We start from the raw sequence: 6,557 nt of genomic DNA on the forward strand, positions 1-6,557 counted from the left end.
TCGTGTATATCGAAACCGTTCGTAGAGGAAGGCATTGGGCGCACGAACATACATTATGAAGACGTACTTAATAAGAAGATACATAAACATATTATTTACTGTTGTACAGCTTTAATTATATGCTTCAAATCTATAGTATTAGCATCCAAGTAGGTGCTACCATCCCTAAACGGGAAGGATGGAAGCATCAAGGATACGAAGATCGGTAAAGTCGCAAGCGACAATGAGTCACAAATAGCAACTTTTTTATTATTCATTTTCACACATTTTTTTTTATTATTATTTTTTTTTTTTTTGTTGCACAGATCGATTTAAACTGATGAGAAACCTATAAATTGATATCATATATGTCGAAATCGGTGGTTGTTTACGATTGGTACAACTTATTTACCTATAAGGAACATGTTCGTGTAGGAAGGCATTTTGGCGCACGGAAAGACAAATGAAGACGTATTTAATAAGATATATAAACATGTTATGCTGTTGTTTAGTTTTAATTTTATGCTTCAAATCAGCAGTCAGCATCGAAGTATGTTGTAAACTCCCCCTCCCCTTAGTATGCAACTGCAAGCACACTTTGTCAAATGCTAAAAGGCACTAACTTTCTTGAAAATTATAATAATCAAAAAAATTCCGGATTCGTATATTATAACGTTATAATGCGCTTTCATTTTCCGTCAGGTAGGTCTCCAGGTCGAGTTGTTATGAACAACAGGAAACAGTATCGTACATTCTTTGCTAAGCGATCGCTCAGGTGGTGCAGTGTCTGTACAGAGCGTCCGCCTTGGATGCGAGAGGTCGCGGATTCAAACCCCTGCCGAATCATACTAAAGACATAAAAATGGTACTAGCAGCTGCCTCTTTTGGCGCCCATCATTAAGATATTGGTGTGAGGATAATGTGATTGGGTGGGACAAAATGCTGTATGTTTGTGGCATGATGCCACATTGCTAGACATCATTATAAACTGTCACAATGCAGACATGGTAGCGATATGATTGCATTTTTTTTTAAAGCTACGTTAAAAATTACACACACACACACACACACACACACACACACACACACACTTTGCTTGGTTATTTGCTATTTGAAGAGATAGAATATTGTTCATATTTCAACCGCTTCTTATTAATGATCATCGATGTGACCAACATATACGATAATAATACTCCCGATGATGATGATGATGGTTGTTGTTCTGATTTCTGTATTACTACTGCTCCATGGGTATATTATATATCGAACTTGAAAACAGAAGCACTACCAGCAATAAAGCAGCTTTGAAAACAAATCGCACTTAATCGATATCAATATATATTGACATCAAAATGAACGTCAAATGCTCTGTGCAACTGTATCGAAATGAACTATTACATGCTGGGTTTTTTTCTTTTTTTTTTTTGGACAGTTTTAGACCGAAAAAAGTAGTACTTCAAGGCTCTGTCTATGGTATAAATATGTTCATGTACACTTTTCCATTGTAACTTTAAGTGTATAGACTGCAAATACGATGAAGCACAAATCGAGGACGTCGAGTGTTAGCATTGGAACAATGTTACTACTTCGGTCGAGAAGGATAACGACCTATATATGTATTCCTGCCCACTACCATGTAGGATGTATCAAACTGTATATTACTCAAGCGCTCTTTGTCGAGCGTGCTGGTGTGTGTGTACAAAAAAAATTGGAATATAATAACTTTAACTGAAATATATACAATTAAATTCTATATAAAAGTGATGCGGCACCTGGGAGTAAAGCAAAAATGGAAGAAACAAATTTCCGGATCGCTACTATCAACAGCAATGGGATAGACAAAGCGAAAGCAGACAAAGTAGCCAAAGAAACAAATTTTGATGTAATAATGATACAAGAAACACACTATAGAATTAAACCAGAGTTCAAAATAAAGATATGCAACAATTTTACAAATAATGATATTAGAGTTGGTTGCAACAATAATATTTTTAAAAAGCTGGGAAAGGTTTGAGGAGGGGGGACTTTTTTAAGGGACGGTTGCTACGTGTTAAAATGTTTAATTGGCATATTATAAATGTGTACATGCCAGCTAATAGAAATAAGAAACTAATTTTAAAGAAAACTTATATACCTACCTACAACAATATTCGATGGAAAATCTAATCATAGGGGGAGATTTCAACTGGGTAACTATAAATTAAACCAGTCTAGCAGGATTGATAAATTTTACGGAAATTTTTATGATCCATTAATATATATTAATACTGCAATAACCAACCAAAAGCTATCAGACCATTTCATGCTCACTATTGACCTAAAAATGAAAAAAATAGAAACATGTGGGCCAGGACTATGGAAACTAAATAATAAGATTTTAAATGACAAAGAATATGTCGAAATAATAATTAAAAAAAGAAATTGAAACCGTCAAAACTGAAGAAAATATTAATATAATAATTGATTGGGATGTTTTAAAAAACAAAATAAAGGAATAAATATTCAGTACTCAAATAGAGGGCGGAAAAACCCCAGAAAAAAAAGACAAACACGAACTCAAATTAGAACTAAGCAAAACAACAAACGACGATGGAGAAAGAAAAAAAAAACGATTGACAGACAAAATTAAAATCGTTGAAGAAGACGAAAATCAGGGGAGAATAATAAGGGCGGGAAAATTTACAGAGATCTACAACGAGGCAAAAAACGTATATAAGCGAGAAGAATTTAGAAAAGGGGGTGATACAATTTTAAACAATATCAAAATAAACAATGTAACCCATACTGTAAAAGAAGATATCCTAAATAATATTTCCAAATATTATAAAGAACTATACACCACACACCACACAGAACATATACTTCAGCACAATCGACAGCTACTTAAAAAATGTCGACTGTGAGATGACATCAGCAGTACATAGAGACCAATGTGATGATGTCATCTCAGATGAAGAAATCACAAAAAGTATATCAACACTCACAAAAATCACCAGGGAAAGATGGACTCATCGTGGAATTCTACCAAAAGTTCCACGGTGAACTGACGCCGATCTTAAACGCTTTGTATAATAATATAGTTTTAAGTAAAAATAAAATGACTAAATCTATGAGGGAGGGAGTTATCACAATTATATACAAAGGGAAAGGGAATAGAGACGAGATTAAAAACTGGAGGCCTATATCACTTTTAAACACGGACTATAAGATTTTAAGTAGGATTTTAACAAATACAGTAAAGGGTAGGATAAACAAGATAATTAATGTAAATCAAACTTGTGGGGGAGGGATATACAAAACAATATTTTAAACATTAAAACTATAATTAACTACATAAATGAAACTGGTATGATGAGTGCTATGGTACTCTTCGACCAGGAGAAAGCTTTCGACTGATTTGAACAAAACTGTATAAAGAATGTTTTTAAAAAATTTGGTTTCGGACCCAATTTCCAAAATGGACCAAAATCCTACACACTGGGATAATTAAACGGGAAATGCACGAAAGAATTTGAAATACAACGATCAGTGATACAAGGATGTCCACTATCAATGCTAGAATACGTAATGGCAATATAAATCCTACGTCACACGATAAAAAACAACCCAGATATACAAGCAGGGGCGTATTAACCATTAAGCAGACTAAGCACGTGCATAGGACACCAGGGCCAAAGGGGGCACCACAAAGTTGAGAAAAGGGTGAAAAGAAGGAAAGAAAAAAGAATGAAGATTTGTAAAAAAAACTGATACAACTAGTGCAAATTGATCATGATGTTCTGTTTCTTGATCATGGTACACCCTAGGGTTATCTTCTCAGGTGTACGTGGAAAAGAGGGGGGCACCAAGATTTGTCAGTGCTTAGTGCACCAGTGAGCCTTAATCCGCCCCTGATTATACAAGGTATACAAATACCAAACCTAAAAAAGAATTAAAAAATGCTCTAACGTGCATATGATTGCAACATCTTTATAAGAGAGGGGAAATGCTATAAGCGTCGGGTTCCAAAATAAACCACAACAAGCACGAAATCTTAAAAATAGTTAACTGGAGGGGCAACCACCCTGGATTATCGTCCCCCCCCCCCACACACACACTTACTGAGAGACACTGTAAAGGCTCTAGGGGTTTACTTTGGTAATAAAAAAAGAAGCTGTAGAAAATTATGAACATATTATCAATAAAATAAGAGAAAATGTGAAAATCTGGCCATGGCGCCATTACCTATCATGGAGCGGGCCCAAGTGGCCAAGACTTATTTATACTCAAATATTAACTACATAATTAAATCCATAGATATGGATAATACAATTTTAAACAAAACAGACAACGAAATAATAGATTATATATGGAATCATAAAATGCATCATGTAAAAAAAAGAGACATTATATAGGGCCAAAAGTAGAGGGGGCTTGGGGTTGCCGAGCCCTCTACTACTATAATTAACTAACATAATCAATAGATTAAAAAAAAAATGCACTCAGACCCGGCTACAGCGTGAGAAGCACCGTACATCTACTGGTTCGGCTTCACCTTGAGAAACCGACCAGAGATATACAAAAATAACAAATTAATATAAAAAAATCGAAGTGCCACGCAAACATATGAGAACTAATTTTAAAATATAGAGACAAAACAGATTTATGCAAAATTTAATAAGTAAAAGTCACGCTTGGATTAGGGAGGAGGTAACCAAAAATATAAAATGTAGAGTAGAGCAGGACAACTGAGGGGGTAAATTGGACAAAAAATTGGAAAAATTGGGGAAAATAAGATCTGTCAAAACACAAAGTATAATTTTTAAATACCTGCACAACACCTGGCTAACAGGCGAAGAAACAATCAAACATCGCATGCTGAGGATAATGCCGAAATGCCCTTTATGTAAAACAGCGAATTTCACCAAACTACATACGATTGTCCAAAGTGATAAAACTAAACATAATAGGATAAAGTTAATAATGAAAATTTGCAAAAAATATAAGTATAACAAAAATAACATTTTATTCATAGATTTAGACTACGAAAACAAAATCGTTCTAAAATGTATAGACTATATAGTAACTACGATGATATCCTGTGGACAGGTGATAAAGATTTTTAAATAAGATACGTGGTAAAAATAAGAATACTAACCACAACAAGAACTCAATACGTCTTACGACGAATAGATACTTAACCGTCAGGTTGATATAACGCAATTGATGTTGGAATTGGGGGAGAGAGGGGGAGGGAGGAATAGGTATTACAGACCGAAGTATCGCGTAGCGCAATTGCGACCTGATGCCATACCCATACCCCCTCCTCGCACCCCACAACAGCCATATTTCAAACAAAATTTCAAATTCTATTTCAAATATTTCAAAGAAACCCATATAACTTTTTTTTTTTTTAAAGAGAAAATGGAAGAAAGGAAGAAAGAAAAAAAATAAAAGAATTTTGTAATTTAATTTTTTTTTTCTTTCTCTGAAAGAAAATTCTAAAGATATATATAGGAAGGGATACAGGGAAAATATAAGGGGGAAGTAAATGGCGATGACATCATGGGGCTAAGTCACAAGGCTCAGTGAAGTGCACAGGCCCATCATGAGTCTTTGAAAACACCCAATGTAGAACATAAACAGACAAAATAAAGACACAAATACATACTGTATAACACTTAGTTTAAAACCCTACTAACTTCTCCCGCACTGCATGGTTGACCACTATAGAATAATGTGGTCTCATAAATACGTTTGGATCTTTCAATAAAGCATAATCAGATAAACTAAATAAAGGAGGCCTAACGCGACCCAGGAAAAACACATAGAGAATAAAGAAGCGTGAACCTTGGATCGAGCGTAACCTACCTATCAACATCTTTAAAGACTATTATGAGGAACGACACATATTATCACTCGAATAATAAAATAGGAAATTATTTTTTTTAAACAAAATCTAAATAGTACACCATTCCATCGTCAAAATTAGAAAACCATAAAACAAATTAAAAGATACAATATAACATCATAAAGGAAGAAATACAACTGGGAAAGATATTTGATCTATACTTGCTGTCTCAAACATAAAGAAAATATAGCATACACACAATATAACACCATTACATATAGCAAACACTGAGACCTAGGCGACATATAGCAAAGGTTACAAAACATTTCAAGGGAAGGAACTTCGAGCAAGGTGAGGGAAACCAGACTCGGACGAACAACCCTTTAGATAACACTATGGAAACATAAATACCCCATCAAAAATTCTAAAAACTAAATTTTTTATATAAAATTTTGTTTTAATAAAACGTAGAACACATCTGAGGGGGAAATACACAAATATAAAATACTTTTTATTTTTTTTTGGAAATGGGGGCATCTGTCCGTTGCCCCCACCCCACTCCCAAAAAAGTGTGTGTGTGTGTGTTATTATACCCATTACATTACTTGCAAAATATATATGGTGCTGACATTTTCGGCAAGAGGGAGACCTACCGATATTCTGCATATAATTATTTTAATGTTTTTCAGAGCGAGAGTATTGGGGCCTGATCTGTTCAATATATTTCTCAACTGATACAGCAGGTATA

This window comes from Sinohyriopsis cumingii, unplaced genomic scaffold (genome assembly GCF_028554795.1).
Source record: "Sinohyriopsis cumingii isolate HCF-2022 unplaced genomic scaffold, ASM2855479v2 utg000792l, whole genome shotgun sequence".
In the NCBI taxonomy this organism is placed as follows: Eukaryota; Metazoa; Mollusca; class Bivalvia; order Unionida; family Unionidae; genus Sinohyriopsis; species Sinohyriopsis cumingii.